At 37.7% G+C, this 25,371-nt stretch overlaps 1 protein-coding gene across 7 annotated transcripts in view; it reads left to right on the top strand.

Annotated features, from left to right (window-relative positions):
• The window catches only part of Marchf8 (membrane associated ring-CH-type finger 8), a 224,908-nt gene that overhangs the window by 81,168 nt on the left and 118,369 nt on the right, over positions 1–25,371 (top strand). For 3 of the 7 annotated variants that reach the window (XM_015498889.2, XM_048807471.1, XM_048807463.1), the window contains exon 1: positions 8,973–9,104. The exons of 1 other annotated variant lie outside the window; for it this stretch is intronic. The gene's annotated coding sequence lies outside the window, so the exon portion shown is untranslated. 3 more of the 7 variants (XM_048807468.1, XM_048807464.1, XM_048807465.1) reach the window with 3 other exon arrangements.

Raw genomic sequence — 25,371 nt, 5'->3', positions numbered from 1 at the left:
GGCTGAGGCAGGAGGATAACAAATTCAAAGCCAGCCTCAGCAACTTAGCAAGATCACAACTCAAAATAAAATATAAAAAGAACTGGGATGTGGCTCAGTGGTAAAGGGTCCTTGCCTGAGTTTCATTCCCAGTATCAAAAAAGAAACAAAGAAGGGCTGAGATTGTGGCTCAGTGGGAGAGCACTTGCCTAGCATGTGTGAGGCATTGGGTTCGATTCTCAGCACCACATATAAATGAATTAATAAAATAAAGGTCCGTTGACAATTTGAAAAATATATATAAAAAAACCCAAAGAAATAAACCAATATACAATAATATAAGACTAAAGAACATTCTTCATGGGCTGGGGCTGTAGCTTAGTGGTAAAGCGTTTGTCTCACATGTGTGAGGCACTGGGATGAATCCTCAACACCATATGAAAATAAATAAAGATATTGTGTCCATCTATAACTAAAAAATTTTAAAAAATTAGCACATATTATTTTATGCAACCTAAGTAGTATTAATTAAAATTTGTACAACACAGTCAAAGCTGTAATTACTATATTCTTTACTTAAAAAAGAGTTTAAAGCAGAAAAGTCTGTTGCCTAGGAAAAGAAAAACTGTGAAGTATAACTAATCTAAAACTTAGAAAAATAAGTTAGAAAACCAATGGAAAGGTGAAAATAAAAATTAAGAGGAAAAATTGATTACTGGAAATTGAATAAAATTGAAATTGTCCTGAAATATTTCAACCAAATTCACATCATCATTGCTTTAAGGAAAAAAAAAAAAAAGCCAGAAACAGTGATGCATTACCTGTAATCCTAGTAGCTCAGGAGGATTACAAGTTCAAGTCCAACCTCAACAATTTAGTGAGGCCCTAATCCACTTAGTGAGACATTGTTTCAAAAAAAAAAAAAAATGGGGAGGGCTGGGATGTAGCTCCATGGTAAATTGCTCTTGGGTTAAATCCCCAAGATCCTAACCCCCCCAAAATGAAAGAAAAGCAAATGGGCAATATTATAAATGAAAAGTCAAGATTAACTCAAAGGAGTCTTAAAAATATTAAGGAAAGTTAGAAAAATGAATAGAGCTCTAGAAATATTTTTTTGAAAAATTTCATTCCAGTGTTTAGTCATTTGATACATATTAATCGAGCTTTTGTTTGGTGTCATGACCTATTCTAAGTGCCATGGACACAATATTAAACTAAACATTTTTACTTTTATTATGCATGTACATTCTAGAAGAAAGAAGCAAAATAAATAATTTAGATAGTGTATCCGGAATTCATTTGCTAGTGCTACCATAATAAAGGGCCACAGATCCTTGATTTAAACAACAGAAATTTGTTGGGGACTAGCAATTTAACATAAATGGATAAAAACTGTTGATTCCTTCAGAATCATCTCTCCTTGGCTTACAAATGGCTATTTTCTCCCTGTCTTCACATAGTCTTTTCTCTTTGTGTGTCTGTATATTAATCTCTTCTTACAAGGACACCAGTCACGTTGAATTAGGGTCCATCCTGATCACCTCTGTTAAGACCATCTCTATTTCAAATAGAGTGACATTATGAGATACTGGGGGTAAGAACTTCAACATATGAATTGTGGGGCATTGGCATAATTCAGTGTATAACAGATATTTAATTATCCTGTGGTAACAAATTAACCCCCAAGGCTCAGTGGTTTAACCCAACAAAGTTCATTTTTTCCATGCAAAATCCACTGACCCAGCCAATTTCCCAGGGCAGCTGCCCAATAAAGTGACTCAGCAATTCAGGCTGTTTCTATTGTATAGTTTCTCCATTGCTCTCATGGTCTTCTAGATTGTTGTTGCAGGGGAAGTTGGAGCTGGAGGGTTGTGTTTGGCTCTAAAATGCTTTTGTTTGGAGGTATAGATGTCCCTTTCGATCATATCTCATTGGCAAGAACTGGACTGGCAAATGGAGATTTAGGGAACTAGATTTCTCTGCCACTGATGGAATTAAGGGCTAAGAACAAAAGCCAAGTAGGGAAAGGTGGTGTATTATATCCTTTTTCCCTATTGGAATTGTGAAACCAATAATAAGACCAAACATCAATTAAGTAGTGAAGGGCACTTTTATTCTTAGCAATAGAAGTGGGAGATGAATTCCCAATCAACTTTCCCCACTTGGGGTCAGAAGATTATAGATTTAGGGTAAAAGAAACAAGGGGGAGAAATATTCATGTATTTGATTATATTATAAATAAGTTATAGGTTGTCTGGAGGTCACATGGTAGTGGCCTTAGATCCAACTAGTTTCAGCTAGCCCATCTGAAGAGGAACTTCTGGCCTTCAGATATTCTGTCCTTAAAGATAAGCAAGATTAGACTGGGGTAGGAATCTGGTCATCCAGTAGCACTGGACCTGAGCAGGGTAACAAAGCCACAGGGAAGTGAAATGTAGGACAGTATTCTACTTTGTTTTTTCAGTACTGAGGATTGAACGAGGATTACATTCTGCCACTGAGCTACATTCCCAGCCTGTTTTATTTTTTATTTTGAGGCAGGGCCTCGCTATGTTGCTGAGGTTAGCTTCAGATTTACCTGCCTCAGCATCCAATTACTGAACATGGCAATGTTCTACTCTTGAGGAAACCAAGTAACAGTGAGGAAGCCAGGCAGCAGAGGAAAGCCATTGAGAGGGAGCAATAGCAGCAAGGCTAGATCATGGAGGACTCTCTAAGCAAGAATTTTGGATTTTGTTCTGAACTGGGAAACTACTGGGGTTAACATGTTCAGACATAAGTTTTGAAAAATAACTTTTGTGATTGTCTAGGGAAAAAAAGATATGTAGAAAAAAAAGAACCTCATAAGAGGCAAGGATAGAAGTTAGGAGAAGATACAGCAATAATAAGTGTGGGAAATCAAGGGGCTGGGGCTGGAATGTAGCACTCTCCTGGATTAATTGCATAATTGCAAGGGCAGTGGCATAATTGCAACAAAAGAAGAGACCCATAGGCTAGTCAGGTGGCACTGTTTTCTCTCAAACCACCAACACCTCTCTCCATCCCCTCACTCTCTTATTTAACTATAAACAATCAGAAGAGAAATTACATGTGCCCAACAACAAATCTACTGAGATATCTGTACCTGTATCCACCGTCAGAAGACAAAATTACAACAAATGTAGTTTAAAAATTGTAATTGGCCTTTAAATTAAATTTTTTTCTGGTGGAAGGGGTACTGCTACATTTCCCAGGCTGGTCTCACACTCCTGGGCTCAAGAGATCCTCCAGCCTCAGGTTTCTGAGTAACTGGGACTACAGGTGTACCACCACGTTGAGCTATTGGCTTTTACTTTTGATTCTAGAATTGGGCAACACCTTATTCTATAAGGTAGAATCAGTGTTCTAATAAATTGATCAGAGGAGGTTGGCTTTATAGACTGAAAAGGACTAGAGAAAAGCAGAAACAGGACTAAAAGTAGTTTGGTTGCTTCAAAGCTATTACATTGTAAAGAGTTTAAAGCAAAAGGGACTTAGCATGAGCATGGGGCTAAAAATGGCCTGTTTTGGGTTCTTGGTCTGATTTTTTGGAAGATGAGATAAACTTAATTTTTTATTCTAATTTTATTATATATGACAGCAGAATGAAATTCAATTCATATTACACATATAGAGCACAATTTTTCATGTCTCTGGTTGTACACAAAGTAGAGTCACACCATTCATGTCTTCGTATATGTACTTAGGGTTTTGAGATAGAAAGTTAGGAATATATAGAGAAAACTGAGTCTCCAAAGGAGAAAACATCCCTGTTGTAATGTGGCAATTTATAGACAACTTGTGAGCTCAACAAAAGAGCCTGAGTGTAGAGACAGAAAAAGACTAAAAGGTATGAAGAACTGAATAAACTACTTTGTAAATTTCCAGTTCCCTGTAAGTTTTCTGGAATTTAGCAAAGCAGAAACATAGAGATGGTTAACCTTGTGAGGCTAGGGCCATACATTAGATTGGGTCATCAGTCCCAGACACACTGAAGGAAGCTGAAACCTTCATGCCAGACCAGACCATCTAATGGAGAAGTATACAGTATTTCCCAAGGAATGTCCACTTCTTTAGATCATACATATTCCATCTAATTATGTTCATTAATAAAAACTTGGACCTTAAGCTCCCAGAGGCATATTTTGCTCTGCATTCTATTCTGAGAATGTCTATCTTCACTTTTTGCTTTATTTAAAGTTCTTTTGCTCTTTGCTAAAATCGGATGTGTTCTTTAGGTATTTTCTGTGCTGAGTCAAGAATCTGGAAGGTGCAAGAAGTAATCTCCTTTGCCTCTAAATAGACCTCCTAGGATTCCCTTATGGTGACAGTCTTAGCTTGGTGACATGGAATTACAGCATGAGTACCCCATTTTGATTTGGTTTCTTGGGCCTGGTGCAGGAGCTCAGCCTAAACCAATAGCCTGTACATTTTATTTATCAACACTATTCCTCTTGTTTACTTTAGTGAAGGGTGGCTCCTCCAGCCTACTCAAAGATTTCCTTCCTACAGTTGCCACCATCTTCTGCATCAACATTTCTTTGTTACTAGGCCACCTATAGTAATATATAAGAACCAGAAAAGCTTAATGTTTTCTTGTCCACTATAGTCCAATTTCCATGCTTCTCTTTACAAAATGCTGTCACCATCTAGTATCTCTACAATCAGACCTTTAATCCCATCACTGTATCTTAATTGCTCTACTTTCAGGATCTTAATGATTTCTATATTGCCAAATCCAAAGGTCATTTATCTTACCCAACTTCTCAGTAGCAAATGACACATTTAGGTAGTTACTTCCCGTTTGAAATATTCTTCATTTAGCCTTCCAGACTCCAGTTTTCCTGTTACCTCCCAATTTTCCTAAGTTTCCTTTGCTCATGGTCTTATCTCAATAGTGCTACATGACTAGCCTTTGGATCTCTTGTTGCAGTTATGCAATTAATGTTCTAGGTCAGTGACTATAAATGATTTTTAAACTGTAGGCCACAACTGTTACTAGTTTAAAAAGAACCAATTGAATTAGGATAAAAAAGTTTAAAGAAATAAGTAGAAGAGAAAGGGAATACTGCATCCCATACAGGAAGGGTAAATATGCTTCTGGAAACTTTTGGTTATAAACATCTATTTGATCAATATGTAAAATGTATTTCATATCCTGGTTTGAGGTCAAAGGTATTAAAGTTACTGCTCTGTGTGATCTCCTTCAATCCTATAGCTTTACATACCATTGGCACAATTTATACATTCTTCCTCAAAATTCCAATCTACTAGCCAGCTACCAACTGTTAATCTTCATTTGAATGTCCAAGTAACATGTCAAATTTAAATCAAATTATGGATCCTGTTCCCCTATCCCTAATTAAACATAACCCCTAAATTAAACATAATCATTCATTTCCACAATTTGATTCTTTTGGTTGTATAGGCCCCAAACCTCAAACTTCACTTTGGTCTTTCATATCCACATCTAATCTGTAAATCCTACTGGATCTACCTTTGAAAAGCATACTAAATACTAAGTGAAACAAGATTGTTGTCAGTGTGGGAAGTAAAAAACAAAGAAATAATAAACACGATAAAAGTCATATATTCATGGATATTAATAAAAAATAAAAGGAAGTTAGACTTTGTTATGATTTAGATGTGTTCTCCAAAGGTCCATGTGTTAAAGATTTGATACCAGGGTGTTTCTACTGGGATGTAGTGGAAACTTCAAGAGGTGGAGCCTTGTGGGAAGTCTTTAGGTTTTTATAGGCATGTCCTTAAAGGGGATTGTATGACCTCAGCCCCTTCCTCTTCCTCCACCACTCTACTTTTATGATGTAAGTAGGAGATTTTGCTCTGCCATATGTTCTCACTATGATGTATTACCTTGTCGGGAGACCAAAGCTCTCCCTTCACCTCATGTCCTGATCTTGTACTGGATCCTCCAGAACCATGAGCCAAAAATAAGACTTTTATAAGTTCTCAGGTATAAGTTCTCTTGTTATAGTGATCGAAAGCTGACTATAGACTTGGAATCAGGAAAATTGAATTCAACATTGTCTGTACCACATCATAGCTTTGTAATATCATAGCAGGTTAGTATTCATCTCTTCATTTGTTTGCAAGTTCTCCATTATTTCTTACATTCATTATGTCAGTTGGAACACTAATATATATATTCACTGTTTTAGATAAAATGCCATTTGAGTTGTATACTTCCCAGTGTATCATGTCATACATAACTATGCATTTTGTGGTTAACAATGAAACCATAACTAAAACTCTAGAACACAGTTTATATGTTTAACCATTTGGGTATAACTGATTCTCAGGGTATCACTGGCCACTTGGCTGAAGCCTAACTTTTTTTTAGAATATCACCCCCATATCCCACAAATATTAGAAGAAGGCAATTTCTTTATGTGGTATAAGTTATGGAAGGACAATGTGTTAGGAGTCCCCAAGAGCACAAATAGAAAGGATTTGGAAACTTTGTACCTACTAATCTTTTCCTGAAAGGCTAGTATTCCTTTTTTTTATGGACTGGGGATTGAATCCAGGGATACCTAACCACTGAGCAACATCCCCAGCTATTTTTAAATTTTTATTTTGAGACAGGGTCTCATTAAGTTGCTTGGGGCCTCACTATATTGCTGAGGCTAAGCTTTGAACTTGTGAGTCTCCTGCCTCAGCCTCCTGAGTCACTGAGATTACAGACATTTGCCACTACACCTGGCTAAGGCCAGTACTCCTCTTGTACTGAATACCTTGTTACCTAAGAGTAACTTTGTTACTGGAAGGCAGATTTATATTCAAAGCACAAAGGATTCTTCTCATTTTTTCTTTGTTTTCTTGTTGGCAATCTCTTCCTCAACTGTAGGCCAGGTGACAAGAATCTGGACCCAGGACTTGGACACATTCAAACTGTTAGACTCCTTTCCCTCAGAACTCTGAATTTTTATACTACTACTTTCTTGCCAAAGACTGTATAGGTTACTATTTACTGAATGCTGTGTGGGTAGGGAATTTTATTTATTTGTTTGTTAATTAATTAATTCTGGTATTGGAGATTGAATCCAGAGGTACTCTCCACTAAGCTATATCCCCAGAACTTTATTTATTTATTTAGTTTAGCCAAATTGGGTCTTGCTAAATTGCTGAGAGTCTAAGTTGCTGAGGCTGGCCTCAAACTTTCAACTTCCTGCCCCAGCCTCCAGAGTCACTGAGATTACGGCATGAGCCACTGGGTCTGGCTTCTTGGGCACTTTAGTGTTGTGCAGGCATTGTCTTATTTCACCTCAGAACCACTCTACCCAGCAGATATTTTTCTTTTGGATAAATGAAAAGAGGCTCAGAAAGTTGAAGTGAAATGCCTAGGTAGTAATGGTTAAGACAGGAATCACTCTAGCCTTGTCTGCATAAGTAATACTTCTCAGTCCTTCTGTAAGACTCACAGATGCCCCTGGAACTATGAAGGTTCTGCCATTTTTTACAGAAGGATGGCAGGATTCTACATCTAAAAATCACTCAATCAAACTTTTTGTTCACCAGACATAGTTTAGGCATAAAGTATACCAGTAGAAGAAACTAATCCTGCCTTCTTGGAACTCTTGGTGCCAGAAGAGTCCATAAGTTGTGACAGCTGGCCTTGATAACCTATTTTCCATAGTAAAAAGATGTGTATGAAAAAATTCAACATTTCATTTACTACTTTTGGTTATGGTGCATTCCAGTTGTGTTATAGAAATGATGGTTTGATTTTGTTATACTAATCTGGAGGATATTTTAAATCCACTGTTTTGACCCTAAGATTTTGCTCTATACATAGCCAAGTATGCAAAGTGATCAGAATTGTGGGGAGGAACTTGATAAGCCATTCAATAGATCACCCAAGACAAAACAAAACAAAACAAAAACAAAATAAAACAAAAACAATTCTGGGACATTTGTGGGGATTTGCTTACAAATCACGAATTTACTAAGAAATTATGCAAAGTCTTTCGTGCAATTTAAAACAAGGAGTAAAATTGGCAGTAGTCGAAACTTCTACGAAGTTTGATCTATGAAAACTGGAGTTTGTAGAAACAGTCACTAAAGATACAGAGATGTATAATCAGGGAAGTTTAATGTGGGCAAAAGCTGAATCAAATATTTATTTAGATATGTCTATTTACACAAAGACTAATCCCCAAGAAACTGAAAATATAACAAGTTGGAGATCCATACACACCCCACCTTTCTCTCGCTGCAAGGGGTGAGCTGTGGGCATCAGCCCTCCACTGTAGATGAAGGAGTGAAAGCAGGCAAAAATCTGTTCGTTGATGCAAACAAAATCATTGTCATTATTTCCTGGCTCCCCCTTTCATTTGCTAGCTCTGGTAAGAAAGTTTCTATTTCTTTCCACCAAGCACATCATGTTGACTGAACGAATTCTCTTCTTCCAAAATGCTAATAACAGATTCAGTCAGGCCCAGGGTCTCTAAAGGACGGAGCCAGGGCTGGGGTGGTCCTTCCTCTTTCTGGCCGGGTGGTTTCTCCTGGTGGAGGGTCAGCGGCGCCGTCGCTCCCCGCCCCACAGCGCCACAGTTGCCGGGGCAACGCCTCTCCCCTCCCACCCCGCCCATCGCCTCGGGCGGGCACGTGACGCACGCGTCACGTGACGGGTCAGCCAGCGTCCTCCCACAGAGGAGTGTAAACAGGCGCCTGCGGCCGGGTCTCCCGCGAACTGCAGGCTGGCGGTGGGGGCGGCGCCTCAATCTCAGCGCCCACCTGAGGTGACTCCTGCGGCTTCCAGACCCGGATCTCCCACGCGGTTCACAGTCACAGCCGCCCGCCACCAAAGGAGACGGCCCGCGTCCCAGGCCCGGGCAGGGGGTGTGGCCGTCTGACGCCGGTCTGCGACAGGTGGCGGGCAGAGTCGGCCCCTCACGCGCGCTTCTCTGCCCCGGGGTCGGGGGCCAGGCGCGCATCCCGTGGAGAGGCAGCGCGACCCTGGGCGGTTAGCCCTTCCGGTTCGGGACTCGGGTCTGCGCTTGAGGCCGGCCCGAGCTTGGGTTGCCAGGACGTGTGGCGTTGAGGGCCTGGAGTTGTCCTGCCCCTGACGGGCTGTGAGACCGTGGGTAAGTCAGCGCTCTTCTTCAGCCAGTTTCCACATTATTGGGATGGTTAGACTTGACTAGTGCTCTGTTAGGACCTTCCATGTCTGACGTGATTTCAAGAGAGAGCCGCTTATGGTGAAGCTGCCACAGGGAAAGCATTAGGTAGGTGTTTTTTTTTTTTTTTTTTTAAGTTGCTTTTCATTTCCCTTTAAATTTGGATCTTCGCCTTTGTAGATGAAATTTTAAATAGAAAACTTATTAGGGAGAGTCTTAAAGGCTTATGTTGTTATTTTCATATTTCTTTAATGCAACGGAACCTTCTTTTACAAAGAACCGTATTTGGAGGGGCCCCAAAATTGAAACTGGACTTTTTATACCTCGTTGTGGAAATGTTTTGTGTGTCAATTTGATGCAATCAGAAGGTGATTTTTTTTTTTTTTTTTTTTTTTTTTTTGTATCAGGGATTGAACCCAGGGGCACTTAACCAATGAGCCACATCCCCGGCCCTTTTTATTTGTTTATTTTGAGACAGTGCCTCTCTAAGTTGCTTTGGGCATCACTGAGTTATTGAGGCTGACATCAAACTTGCGATCCTCCTGCCTTAGCCTCCTGAGCCACTGGGATTACAGGCATGGGTCACCAGCCTAGTGGAAGGTGGAATTTTTGAATGTGTGGTTGTTTTTCTCTTGCTTTCATTTGTATGTGATGCAGTTAGACAATTGCTGAATCTCTTATATTACAGGAAAGGGGCCTCAGCATTTCCAGTAAATACCTTACTTTTCCCATCTTTTCTTGCAATCCAGTCCTAGTGGGTTTTTTGATTCTAACAGTGAGATCTCATGCCTCATTGCTGACTTAATTGTTCAGGCACAGAATGGAGTGGAGAGATTAGGACATATCCTGTGAAAAGCATGCACACTGAAAAAGTATATGAACTAAAATCAGAAGAGTTGTAGAATAATGTGAACATGCCCTTTTACTAATTTCTTTTGAGGCGGGGTCTCACCATATTGTCCAAGTTATCCTTGAACTCCTGGGTTCTAGGTCCTCCTGCCTTAGCCCGGTGGGACCACCAGCAACCACCTTTTATTTAAATCTTGAAACCCCTAAGCACAACAACTTGGATTTTGAGAAAACTCAGTTTAGGAGAAAATAATATGCTATTTCACGAATAGAATATTATAGGTTATAGGTAGGCAAAATTCATTATCAGGATTTTTTTAAAATTAAGAGCAGTGCATAGTTTCCTAACTTTTAAAATTTTTTGATGTAGATGGACACAGTACTTTTATTTATTTTTATGTGGTGCTGAGGCTCGAACCAAGTGCTTCACACATGCTAGGCTTGTGCTATACCACTGCTACAACCCCAGCCCCCTAATTTGTTTTTATGTTTATATTTTTGGTTGTAAATTGTTTAAAATATCTGAAAGCAAATAAAAATTATGCTAAAGTTTCTGAAAACAATATAAATTTGAGTCTTGAAATGACTTTTTTTTTTAACAAAAAAAAAACCCTTAAACTTTCCAACTCTACCTGTTCTTCAGTTACGTGATTAACTTCACATTTTCTAAAGCAGTACACTGTTCTGTTATAAATAATCTTTGAGGAAGTTCTTAGGCCTTCTGATTCTACTCACTGTGAATATGTAAAACAATCAGTATAACATTTTATATTTTATCTGTTACCAATCTTGTTTTTGCTATACTCAGTTTCATTTAGGAGCTTGGTGATGTGAAAACACTCTTGTGCTTGTCTTCTGGTACACTCAGGCCACTGAGACAAGAGTCATATCTAGTCAGATGTCTAGCTTCTAGGTTGTAGGTTAATACATTTCTTCATTTTTTCTGCAAGTGTTGGTTATCTGTGTTTTTGTTTTTCTGAGATGGGGTCCTGCTATCTTGTCCAGGCTTGCCCTGAACTCCTAGACTCAGAGAACCTTCTGGGGCTGGGGTGTAGCTTAGTGGTAGAGCACTTGCCTAGTGCTATAGGTTCAATCCCCAGTACTGCCCTCCACCGCCCAAAAAACGTTCCCGCTTCAGCCTCTGGAATAACTGGGACTACGGGTTACAGGTGTGCACTACTGTACCTTGCCTAACAAATTGCCCCAAATTCAGAGGCTTCAGACAACACAAATTCATAGTCTCATAGAGGTCAGAAGTGTGGTAGACTTGTCTGGATTATCTGCTGTGGGTTTTATAAGACTGAGATCTAGTTGGTAGGACTGTATTCTTTTCTAGAAACTCTGGAGATGAATCTGCTCCCAAGCTTATTTATAGTTCAGTTCTCTGTGGTTGTAGGACTGAGGTCTGTTTCTTCACTGGATGTTAACTGGTGGTTATTCTCAGCTTCTAGAGGCCACTCATATTCCTTGCCCTGTGGTCTCTTTCATTAGTTTATGTTCAGAGCCAGCAAGCAGTTGGTTGTTTGCTTCTCATGCTTTGAATGTCTTAACCCTCTTTTTTCTTTTCTATTTTTGTGTGCTGGAGTTAAAACCCAGGGTCTCACACATGCTAAACATGCACTCTACCACTGAGCTACTAGATTGCCCATCCTACCTCATCTCTTTCTCCTCCTCTAGCTGAAGATAATTGTCTGCTGTTAACAGGGCTTATTGATATTATTGGTATTATTCTGAGGGCAACTTGGTATTATTCTGTGATTAGCTTGTGCCCACCTGGATGATATAGTTTACTATTTGTATTTTATCTGTATAGTCACTTCACAATTGTACCCAGGTTAACATTTGATTGAATAACCAGGCTAGGAATCTTCGGGGAATAGCTTTAGATTTCTATCTGTTGCACTATTTAAATTTTTCATAGTGATTTTGCTAATATGAATTTTTATCAATAGTATGTTAGTTCTTGTTCCATGTCATTGCTAGCACTTAATGTTGTCAGATATTTAAGTTTTTATTAACTGGTGGCTGTGAAGTACTATCTGATGGTAGTTTTTTTTGGTGTTGGAGATTGAACCTAGGGCCTTAAGCATGCTAAGCTTGTGCTCTACTACTGGACTATACCCCCATCCCCTCATGGTGTGTATTTGATTTTGGTACTGTGAATTGAACTCCATGGTGTTTTATCACTGGGCTCCATCCCCAGCCCTTTTATTTTTTATTTTGATTTTGGGTCTCCCTAAGTTGCTGAGGGTTTCACTAAGTTTCTGAGGTTGGCCTCATGTTTGCAATCCTCCTGCCTCCTCCTCTTCCTGCCCAGTAGCTGGGATGACAGGTGTGCACCAGTGTTCCTGATTTACATGGCATCTTGTTATACATCTTGGTATTATTCTGAGGGCAAGAGTTAGGAAGCCTGAGTTTCTTCTCCAACTTTCCTGAGTAACAGCTTAACCTCCATCAGAGAGTCTTTTCTCTGCCTTAGTTACTCATTTATAAAAGTGAGATGGGGTGTGAACTGTTGGTTACTAAGATTCCTTTTTATTCTTCTGTTTTTTGCCTTCCATTGAGTCTTAATTGTATAATACCTTAAAGAGCTAACTATAACACAGTTGATGAGGAGAATACATTTTAAAACCTGGAGAATGAAAAGGCTTGGATTGGGGAGTGAGGGCAGGGTAATTTGAGAACAACTTTAAGGGCTGATACATCTAGAATAATAAGACTTGTTTCACATGATTTAAACTAAAACCTGTGGTTTAAAGACATGCACTTTTTTTATGTACCAGGGATTGAACCCAGGGGCCTTAACCCCTGAGCAACATCCCCAGCCCCTTTTTAATATTTTATTTATAGACAGGGTCTCACTGAGTTGCTTAGGACCTCATTAAATTGCTGAGGCTGGCTTTGAACTCGTGATCTTCCTGCTTCAGCCTCCTGAGTTGCTGGGAAGGCATGCACTCTCCCTTTTGTTTAGTATTTTTTTTTATGTGGTTGATAGATCTTTATTTGATTTATTTATATGTGGTGCTGATGATTGAACCCAATATTTCACATGTTTTTATTAACTGGTGGCTGTGAAGTAGTATCTGATGGTGGTTTTTTTTGGTGCTGGAGATTGAACCTAGGGCCTTAAGCATGCTAAGCTTCTGCTCTACTACTGGACTATACCCCCATCCTCTCATGTTGTGTGTTTGGTTTTGGTACTGTGAATTGAACCCATGGTGTTTTATCACTGGGCTCCATCCCCAGCCCTTTTTATTTTTTATTTTGATTCCGGGTCTCCCTAAGTTGCTGAGGGTTTCACTAAGTTTCCGAGGCTGGCCTCATGTTTGCAATCTTCCTGCCTCCTCCTCCTGCCCAGTAGCTGGTGTGACAGGTGTGCACCAGTGTTCCTGATTTATATGGCATCTTGTTATCCAACTTGGTATTATTCTGAGGGCAAGAGTTAGGCAAGCACTGTGCCACTGAGCCACAACCTCAGCCCCAGACATACATTCTTGATTCAGCATAATGGATGAATTTTTAATGGTTATTCCTGTTCAGTGTTAAAATGGACCTTAAGTGGTGAGTATTCTCTTATACTGAAATGACAAAGGTCAAGTTCAAACAGGTAAATGAGACTTTAGAGACAGGTTAAAGTTGTTGAAGTCTCATCTAGGGATGGCACTGGATGACTTCTCCAACCTTCTGGCCTCCCATGGGCAGGAATCATGTATGACAAAGTTGTTAAAATAATGGAGAAAAACTTATTTTTTAAAATTCTTTTTTTGTAGTTGTAGATGGACAAAATGTCTTTATTTTATTTGTTTTTAAATTTTATTATTATTTTTTAATTTGGTGCTGAGGATCGAACCCACTGCCCCACACATGCTAGGCAAGTGTTCTGCCACTGAGCTACAGCTCCCAGCTTGAGAAAAACTTATTTTGGTGTGACCTGGTGGTTCTCTTTTAAACTAAATTATAGTAGTGATGACTCTTACATTAAATTCTCTTTTTATCTGAAATTTATATATTTATTTTGGATTCAGCCAAAATAAATTTTGAAATAATTTTGAAAATGTTGCTTAAATCTTGTGTAGTATTTGATGATTCATCTAGGAAAGCAGCACAATTATTCTTTTTGAGTGATCTTTGAGAGCTTACCACTTTTCTCTTAAGTTGCGTGGTACACTCTGAGTTTGAATTCTTAGGTCCTATTGATATACACAGCTAAATTTGTCATCTACTCTGTGGGTGCTCTGCCAGCTTCTCTGAAGGTGTTTACCCGTCTGGGCAATTTTGATAGTATTATCTTCTTACAGTTGCTGCTGTGAAGCAGTCTTTGCAGAAATACATGATATGTAGGGGACCAAAGCCTTTGGGAAACAGGCATTCTTAATAGTTTTCTTAAATTATAATGCTTTCTCTCCTGATGCCTGAGGTAGAATTTTGGTCACCAAAGGAACACTTTTCTGATTGAGAAGGATGTGTATGTTTGTTTATATTTCTTAAACTAACTCAGGTTTCCTTTACCCACTGAGGATCTTGTTCCTGATGAATTGGGATTAGAATCCATTGCACTAGTGGATAAATCAATTTATGGTAAAGTATTATTAAGGTTGTAACCTTGTAACTGTTAAGGTTTCTCAACCTTAACAGTATTGTTAAGGTTGTAACATTTGAGGTTGAATAATTATTTGTTGTGGGGAGCTGTCCTGTGCTTTGTGGGATGTTTGGTATCAAACCAGGCCTCTTTCTACCAGATGCTAGTAGCACTTCCAACACTGGGCAACAAAAAGTATCTTTCAAAACACTGCCAAAAACTCTGTGGTGAAAAATTGCTGCTATTTAGGGCCACTGACTTATGGATGCCTCTCAGATGGCCTTCTGCCACATTTAGGTAATCCTACTCCTGTCTGGTTTCTCCGTGTTCCCAGCCTTGCTTACAATCTTCTCTCCCCTGCCAGTGCTCTGTTCAGCTAATTAGGTGGAAAGTGGCCAAGTGGAAGGCAGCATCAGTGGGGAATAGGGCAAAACTAGAGTGAGGTGTGGCCCGGTGTAGTGGTTGAGTTCTGCAAGGCACAGATGGGTGTGTTTGTGGGTGGGAGCTAATGATTAAACTGTTAAAGTAAATGTCTTTTGGCATAGAAGTAAGCGGACAACATTTGTGGTCCTACGAATCAGGTATGTGGTGTCTTTGTTTTGCCTCCCTACTTTAGGCATCAGGTTAGGAAAGAGATCTGAAGATGTTTTCTCTTTAAGGTTTTTACTTGAAAGAAGGAATGAAAAGTGAAACTGCATATTAATTTAGGTTTCAGTTTGTGGTAACTTTAGTAGCTAGAGTCACTTCTTTTACATGTATGAAAAGAGGTGGGAGTTTCTAAATATGAAGCAGCAAATGTTTACTGAGTGTAGCAGGAGATAGTGCCATGCCCTCAAGTGCCAAGGGAGCAAACAGGCAGATGGAGAAGGACACCACCATGTAAGGAATGGTTGCTCTGTTTTGAGTTGGTGCAACAGGTATGAAGGGGTAAGTAAGTAAGATCTTAGAAACAATTTGGAGACTGGCACAGGTGTTCAACTTCCAGTTTGTATTTACATTCAGTCACTGTTTGCTTTTAGTACTTCTGTTCTGGGGTTTATGAGTTGTGTAGTTAAGTCTATATTAAATGCTTCCTTTTGTAAACTCTATTTTCTTAATGTTTATTGCATCATATTTCCCTTTTTAATCTATTTTAGTGACTGACTATTGTATTTTGTGGTTACAGTGTAGTTGACTTCACCATTTCTCTTTATTTAATATGTGGATTACTTTAAAGAATTTTGCTTCTGCAAATATCCTTTGATGAATATCTTTGGGCATACATTTCAATCTATGGTTGAGATTATTTCTTTTGGATAGTATGAACTAGAAGAGTGAGGATATTTTTAAAGCTTTGATTCATTTTTATGAGTTGCTTTCTTGAAAGTTTCCAATTAACACTCCTACTAACAAAGTGTTGAGTGGCCATTTTAGGGAAAACTTACCAGTTGATGTTTTTTAAAAAGAAAACAGGTGGAAAAATACATCTCATTGTTGTCTTTATTTGCCTGGTTATTAGCGAAGTTGACTTCTTGTTTTTCTTTTTCCTAAATGTTTATTAGCTTATTTTGTGAATTGACTGTAAATGCTCATTTCCCATGAATCTTTTGGATTGTTAATGCTTTAAAAAATATGCTTTATAATTTTCCCCCCAAGTGCTAGAGATTAAATCCAGGGCCTCACACATGCTAGGCAAGCACCCTGCCAGTGAAATTTATTGGTAATTGGTACTGTGTTGTTATTTAACTCACAATCCATATTGCAATATCCACCAGTTCTTCCTATAATATTGCTCTTTTATTTTCCCCGTACAGTAAATAATCCAGAATCACTCAGAATTCAGCTATTATATTTCTTAGTGTCCTTTAATATGGAATAGTTCCTTAATCTCTTTTTATTGTTCTTGACACTTTTTAAAAATTATAATTAATACATAATATTAATAGTACAAATTAATGGGTTTCACTGTGACATTTCCACTTGTGCGTCTATTGTGCTTAGATTGTATTCACTTTCCCTACTACCCTCTTCTGCCCTTTCCTCTCTCCCCTGACCTCATTTCTCCTCTTCCTGTATCCCTTTCTTTTCCTTAATAGACTGTCTTCTATTTTCAGGTCTCTTTTTTTGAAGAGTTTCCACATATGAGAAAAAAACATGTGATCCTTAATGTGTATGGCTAATTTTGCTCAGCATGATAAACTTCAGTTCCATTCATTTTACTGTAAATGACATGACTTTATTCTTCTTTATGGCTGAGTAAAACTCTATTGTGTGTTTGTGTGTGTGTGCATGCGCCGCACATGTGCAATTAAAATATACACTTTTTAAAAGTACATTCTGTTCATGGGTACCTATACTGATTTTGTAGAGGCAATTGTGAATATTGCTGTAAGAAGCATGGGTATGCAGGTATCTAATTTGTATTCTAACTTCATTTCCTTTGGATATATATCCAGGAGTAGTATAGCTGGATCACATGATAGATCTATTTTTGATTTTGAGGAACTTCAATACTTTTTTCAATAGTGGCTGTATTAATATGTATTCTAATAGTGTATAAGTTTTCCTTTTTCTCCAAAGTTCATTTGTTATTTTTTGTTCTTTTGCTGATAGCCATTCTGACTGGGATGAGATGGACTCTTGATGAAGCTTTGATTTGCATTTCCTTGTTGTCTAAAGATGTCGAGCATTTTTCATGTTTGTTGCATATTTGTACATTTTTAGAGAAATATCTATTCAGATCATTTGACCATTTACTGATTGAATTTCATGTTCATTTGTTCACTTTTTTTGAGGTTTGGTTTGGGTGTTTTTGTTTTTGTCTTTTTTTGGCCAGGGACACTTAACCACTGAGTCACATACCCAGCCCTTTTATTTTTTATTTGAGACTGGGTCTCACTAAGTTGCTTAAAGCCTCTCTAAGTTGCTGAGGCTGATTTTGAACTTGGAATCTTCCTGCCTCAGTCTCCCAAGTTGCCGGGACTACAGGCATGCACCTACCACCATGCCTGGCTTGAGTTTTTTTTTTTCATTTCTTTCTGCTTTTTAAAAAAAATTTAACAGTGCTGTGGATTGAACCCAGGGACACTCTACCACTGAGCTACATTCCTAGCTTTTTATTTTTTAGATTTTGAGAGAATTTTTTAGTTTTCGAGGGCCTCACTAAATCACTGAGGCTGATCTTGAACTTGTGATTCTTCTGCCTCAGCCTCCCAGGTAGCTGGGATTATAGTTGTGCACCATGATGACCATTTCTTTTTTGAGTTTTTATATATTCTTGATATTAGTCCTCTGTCAGAGGAATAGCTGGCAAAGGTTTATCTCAATCTGTAGGTTTTCTCTTCATTTTATTTTTATTTCTCTTCATTTTTATTTTTTGCTGTCAGAAGCTTTTTAATTTGGTGTAATCTCACTTATCAATTCTTGCTTTTTATCCTGAGCTATTGGGGTTCTATTCAGGAAATCACTGCCAGTACCAATATATTGGAGTGTTTCCTCTGTTTTCCTGTAATAGTTGTTTTAGATCTTATATTAAGATCTTAGATCCACTTGGAGTTGATTTTTGTACTGAGTGAGAAATAATGGTCCAATTTCAAACTTCTACATGTGGTTTTTCAGTTTTTCCAGCACCGGATTTTGAATTTCCAATGTATGTTTTTGGCACCCTTGTCAGGATCAGGTGGTTGAAGATAGTGGGTTTCATTCTAGATCCTTTGTTCTGTTCCATTGGTTTATATATTTGTATTTCAATACCATGCTGTTTTTGTAAGTATGGCTCTATCGTATATTTTGAAATCAGGTACTGTGATGCCTCCAGCATTGCTGTTTTTGCTCTCGATTGCTTTGACTATTCAACGTTTTTTGTGCTTCCATATGAATTTTAGGATTTTTTTCTACTTCTGTGAAGAAAGTTTGTTGGTATTTTGGTGGGGATTGCATTGAATCTGTAGATTGCTTTCAGTAATTTGGTTATTTTGATAATATTTATTATTCCAATCCATGAATATGGGAGGTCTTCTTCTATTTCTTTCTTCATGGTTTTTTTATCAATTTTATTGATTTCATTTTCTTTATTTTTTTTATGTTCATTTCTTCATCTCCTTGGATAGGTTTATTCCTGGATATTTTATTTTTTGATGATGTTGCAAATGGGATTGTTTTCTTTGTTTTTTTTTTCTCAGTGAGTTCATTATGGGTGTATAGAAAAGCTGCTGATTTTGTTTGTTGATTTCTGTCCCCCTGCTGTGCTAAATTTGTATCTTTTGGAGGAGTCTGTTTTATTTTTATTCTTTATTTTGATACCAGGGGTGCTTTATCACTGAGCAACATTCAGGCACCCCCTCCCCACTGCGTTTTGTGGTGCTGGGAATTGAACCCAGGGCCTTGTACATGCTAGGCAAGCACTCTACCAAATGAGCTATGTTCCCAGCCCTAGGTCCTTTTTAAAAAAATTTTAAAATTTTTACACAGGGTCTTGCTAAGTTGTTGAGAGCCTCACTAAGTTGCTGAGGCTAACTTTGAACTTGTGGTCATCCTGCCTCAGCCTCCTATGCTGCTGGGATTACAGGTGTGTGCCACTATGCCTGACTGGTGGAGTCTTCAAGAGCGTCTTCTGAATATAGAATCATATCTAAACAGGGATTTCAATCATGGTGGCACATGCCTGTAATCCCATTGACCTGGGAGGCTGAGGCAGGAGAATTGCAAGTTCAAGGCCAGCCTCAGCAACTTAGTCCCTGTCTCAATGTAAAAAAAAATAAAAAAGGATTGCGGATTAGCTCAGTGTTAAAGTGCCCTGGCATTCAATCTCCAGTACCCAAACAAAACAAAATCAAAACAAAACAAAAATCAGGGATAATTTGGCTTCCTTCTTTCTTATTCATATCCCTTTTATTTCCTTCCCTTAACCTAATTGCTCTGGCTAAAATTTCAAGTATTATTTTCACTAGGAATTGTGATAGTGGACATCCTTGTCTAGTTTCTTGTTTTAGAGGACATTCTTTCAGTTTTTTCTCCTTCAGTGTAATATTGGCTTTGCATTTGTTGTATACAGCCTTTACTATGTTCAGGTATGATCCTTTATCCCTGGTTGCTTCATGGCTTTTATTATGAAGGAATGTTTAATTTTGTCAGTTTTCTGCATATGAGATGATCTTTTGATTTTTATCCTTGATTCTGTTTATGTGCTATATTATGTTTATTGATTTGCCGTGTTGAACTATCCTTGCATCCCTGGAATGAAACCAATTTGATCATGGTATGCGATCTTTTTAATGTGTTGTTGAATTCAATTTGCAAGTATTTTTTTTTTTTTTTTTTTTAGATTTTGCATCTGTGTTCATCAGGGATATTGGTCTATAGTTTTCTTTTTTTTTTTGATATGTCCTTCTCTGGTTTTGGTAGTAGGGTCATGCTGACTTGAATACTGAGAATGAGTTTGGAAGGATTCCTTCCTTTTATATTTCATGGACCAGTTTGAGAAACATTGGTGTTATTTCTTCTTTAAAGGTCTTGCAAAATTCAGAAGGGAATCTCTTTGGTCCTGGGCTTTCCTTTTTTCTTTTTGTTGTTGGGAAATGTATTAGTTAGCTTTTATGTCATTGTGACCAAAATACTTGAGTAGAAAAGCTTAGAGGAGGAAAAGTTTGTTTTGGGCTCACAGTTTCAGAGGTCTTACTCCATGGTGGATTGACTCAATTGCTCTGGCCTGAGGTGAAGCAGAACATCATGGTAGCAGGGCATGGTGAAGTAGAGATGTTAGCTCATGGCTGCCAGGAAGAAGAGAGGGTAAGTGAGGTGCCAGGGACAAAGTATAAACCCCAAAGTCATGCCTATAGTGACCTGGTTCCTTCAGCCATACCCTGCCTGCCTTATAGTAGTATTTCTTATAGTAGTACTTTCAAACTGTTAATCTGCTAAATGGATTAATTCATTGATTAGGTGATAGTACTCATAGTCTGATCATTTCACCTATGAACGTTCCTGCTTTGTCTCACACATGAGCTTTTGGGGGACACTGTAATAGGAGACTTTTTTATTACTACTTTAACCTCTAATTGTTTGTTATTACTCCATTTAGTCTTTTTATATCTTCTTGATTCAGTTTTAGAAGATCATAAAATTTGTGATCATCTTGCCTCAGCCTCCTGAGTGGCATGCTACTACACCTGACTTTTTATAGCTTCTTGACGGATTATTCCTTTTATCAATATATATAATGACAAGAGCTGGGATTGTGGCTTAGTGGTAGGGACTTGCCTCACATGCCTGAGGCACTGGGTTTGATCCTCAGCACCAAATAAAAAAATAGATAAAATAAAGATATTGAAACAAATATGTGGTGACAGTCTTCATCTTCGTTTTTCTGACTGATTGTTCTGAAGTCCACTTTATTGAATGTAAGTATAGCCACTTTGGCTTGTTTTCAGATTCCATTTGCTTGGAATATCTTTTTCCATCCTTTACTTTGTGTGTGTCTTTACCCACAAAGTGACTTTCTTACTAATGGCAGACTACAGGGTCTTATTTTTAATTTAGTCAATTTGTGTCTATTAATTGGATAATTAATGCCATTTACATTCAGTTATTTTTGAAAGATATATACTAATTCTTATCAATTTGTTGTTTTTCTTCTAGTTGTGGCAAGTGCTGTATGTTCATTATTTTCTTATTCATTTTAGATGTTTAATAGTTTACTGAATTAATAATGTTTGAGTCTTTTCTAGTTCTCATTTATCAGTTCTTTCAGTGAGATTATTCTTTTTCATGTTTATGTTATTGTGATTTGTTTATTTTGCTTCCTCTTCTAAATGCAGTATTCCTTTAAATACATTCTGTAATTCTGGTTTAGTGGTCATGCATTCCTCTAATTTATACTTATCTTGGAAAATTTTTATGTTTTCTTTCAATTCTAAAGGATAACTTTGTTAGGTATAATAAGAATCTGGGTTGGCAGTGATTTCCCTTCAGGGTTTGAATTTTTAATTCCATGTACTCCTGTCCTTAAGAGTTTCTTCTAAGAAATCATCTGTTATTCTGATAGGTTTACCTTTATAAGCAACTTGGTGCTTCTTTTTTGCATCTTTCAATATTCTTTGTTTTACTAATATTTAATTGAATGTGTTTTCTATGCCTTTATCCTGTATCTCTGTTCCTTTGTCTTTACTTGTGATTCACACGTTTATTTTAATCTCATCCATAACCCTGTATATTCTGTTTATAATTTATTTTTTCTTTATTAGCATCTAAATGTGATGAGTCATCAACCTTGTCTTCAAGCCCTGCCTGACATTTTTCTCCTGATTGATTTAGTCAATTGGTGAATGAAGCTTTCAGCTGTTTTTTTAAAATTTGACTTATCAAGCTTTTGTTTCCAAGATTGTTTTTCCAGAATCACTTTTTTCCAATTGTTCTTTTACATCCTGAACTTTCTCCCCTAATTATTCCTTTTAATTTATTAATCATTTTAACAATCAACTTTGTATCCTTTGGGGAGAGCAAAGTCTGGGAATTATTCACCCATTCTTTTTTTTTTTTTTTTTTGTGGTGCTGGGAATTTAACCCAGGCCCTTGTGCATGTGAGGAAAGCACTCTACCAACTGAGCTATGTCCCCAGTCCCTTCCTTCTTAATTTTGTGTTGTTTACTAGATGACCAATAGGAGTGGATTCGAAGTGGAACCACTTGGAATAGCTCTCAGCTGCCCTTCCTGCTAGTAGGAGCTCGTGCAGAATATAACATTCCCTTGAAGAAATCTACTTCTGAGAGATTAGTTCAACACATTTCCAGTGCTAGGGTGACATGGAGCACCGCAGCACATCTGGGTAATTGGCACCTTTTGTGAAGCTTTCTTGGATGGTAGGACAACAACTTAAGTGAGTGTGGAGTGGGATGTGGAAGGCCCTACTAGTTCTGCTGCCTATGACTCTGGTGGCCTTCTGAGACCCAGCTCCCATTGGTAATCACTTCTCAGTTCTCTGAACTACTTCAGGTGGCTATTTGAGTCACCCATCTTACAGGGGAACAATTTATATTTCCTTCCATTGTTATCAAACAGTTTCTCATTCCATGGAGTTTTCAGGGGGTTTGTTTCAGTGATGCTGTATTCCCTGAGCCAAAGCCAAGACTCAAGAGATACTTCCACTGGGAAAGTGTAGTAATGATTGCCAAGGGTTTCTTGGGACAGGAACATGTAGCAAACTCAGACATGACCTAATGATGGTTCCTTATTACAGCATAGTGAGTACAGGTTGGGAAATACAGAGAACCTCTCTAACTCTGCCTGCTCTGTAGATCCCAGATCTGCTGTGTCCATACTGTTCCTCTGCACTGTGCTTGTATTTAGATGCATTCACTGGCTCTTCCGTTCCCTCTCCCTTACCCATGTCCTCAGGTGTGCTGCTGTGCCACCATGTGGTGTGCCTTCAGTACTGGAGCACTTTTTCACACTCTGTTCCATTCTCTAGAGTGCCTAGACTTTTCCATGTCTCTCTTTGCTGTTGAACCTCAGTCTTCCGATAGTAAACCACCCTGATGAGAAGCTGCTCTTTAGTTGTTCTGATTACCACTCACAAAGAATTGGGAGAGTTCTCATTGCCTCTGATCAATCAGTTTTCCTCTCTGACATTATTATTTTATAAAATACAGGCCATTTGTTTTCTAGAATATCCCTTAATTTGTGCTTGTCTGAAGTTTCCTTATGATTGAATTCAGGTTATACATTTAGGTAGGGATAACAAAATAAATGATTTTTATTTTTCTTAATATGATATATTAGGAGCCACATAATGTCAGTTTCATTGTTGTTGGTAACATTGGACACTTGATTAAGTTGGTATTTGTCAGATTTCTCTATTTCCAAGATACTGTTTTTTTCCTCAAAATTAATAAATATTGATAGTATGTAAATATCTTGTTCCTCATCAAACTTTCACCCATTTTAGCTTCCAGTGATAATTTTACAAATCCATACTCCTTCTTTAGTTATTGACATTCTCCTATAAGAAAAAGCTTTCCCTTTTCCTCTCACCTTACCCATTCATTATTTAAGTAATTTATATGTATAATCTTGTTTAGTGGTCTATTATTCATTTCTGTAGTTATTTCTATATTCAGCATATACCAAATTTGACCCTTATGAACCTTTTGAATCTGGTTCTTGTGTTGTTTTCATATGCTTTAACAATTCTTTGAACTCTTATTTACTTTCTGGTATAACAAGATTCTCTGGACTCATTTTGTATGCCCCAACCCTTGAATCAGCCCTGTCTCAGAGGAGTGTTGTTCTAGTTAGTGGGGAATGCCATTTGGAAATCATAATCTGGTTACCTGATGAACTTATTGCATGCGTGTAGGCCCCCTCAATGGACAAATTAGGATATATTTGTGTGTATCCTTATACACACATATCTTAGTTTTTCATTTATAAGTGTGTCTTAGTTTATTAGGGCTTATATAACAAAATACCTGAGACTAGGTTATTTATAAGTAGTCAAAATTTACTTTTTATAGTTTTAGAGCTCTAAAATTCAAGATCAAGGTGTCTATATTTGGTGTTTGCTGAGGGCCTTTTGCCTCATCTGCAAATGGTGGGAGAGCAGAAGGGCAAAAATGCCAAGCCTGTTCCCTCTATCCCCTTTATAAGGTCCCTAGTTTTATTCATGATGGTTTCACCTTCATGATTTAATCATATTATAAAGTCCCCACCTCCTAAGAGTAGCATATTGATGATTAAGTTTCAACCTTTGAATTTTTGAAGACATACTGAAGCAACATCTCTATATATACATATATAAAAAGTTATAAATATATATTCATACTACCAATGTTAATCTAACACCATGGTGGAGATTACTTCTAGTGTCCTCCTGACATTAAATTTTGTCAAATAACTTTTCTTAAGTTTTGCCTATACTCAATGTGCAAAGATGTTTTATATTTTTTCCCTAGAAGTTTTATTATAGTTTTGGTCTTAGGTTTAGATCTATGATCAGTCCAAAATTATTTTTTTATTTATGGTGTTAGGGGTTGAAGTTCATCTTTTTTTTAAACATATGGATAATGAATTGCTCTAGAAACAAATGTTGAAAGGCTTTCCATTATTTGAATTGCTTTGGTTCTTCTTTTGAAAATCAATATATTGTATAAGAGTGAGTTTATTTTTGAATTCTTAGTTCTGTTCTCTTGATCTGTTTGTCTTAAACCTTATTGTGTTTTCCTTCTAGCTACCACATATGAGAGAAAACAGATATATTTCTGAGTGTGACTTCTTTTTCTCTAATTTATTGTCACTAGTTTCATCTATTTTCCTGCAAGTGACATAATTTCTCATTAAGGCTGAATAAAATTTTATTGTGTTTGTGTGTGTGTGTGTGTGTGTACACACACACACACATACTGTATTTCCTTTATCTGTTCGTTTGTTGACTGATACCTAGGCTTGTTCTATAACTTGGTTGTTGTAAATTGTGCTGCAGTAAACATGGATATGCATGTTTTTATAAAATATCCTGACTCTATTTTTTCTCTTTGGTACCAGGTGCTTAACTACAGAGTCATATTCCCAGCCCTTTTAATTTTTTATTTTTATTTTGAGACAGGGTCTTGCTACCTTACTTAGGGCTTCACTAAGTTGCTGAGGCTGGCCTTGAACTTGCTATCCTCCTGCCTCACCTCCTGAATTGCTGGGTTACAGGTATGTGCCACCACAAGTCGCCTGACTTCAATTCTTTTGGATAAATATCAAGGAGTGGTATGGTTGGATCATATGGTAGACTTATTTTTAGTGTCTTGGGGAAGCTTCATACTGATTTCCATAGTGGCTTTACTA

This window comes from Marmota marmota, unplaced genomic scaffold (genome assembly GCF_001458135.2).
Source record: "Marmota marmota marmota unplaced genomic scaffold, marMar, whole genome shotgun sequence".
NCBI lineage: Eukaryota > Metazoa > Chordata > Mammalia > Rodentia > Sciuridae > Marmota > Marmota marmota.
This window is presented reverse-complemented; position numbering and strand designations above follow the sequence as displayed.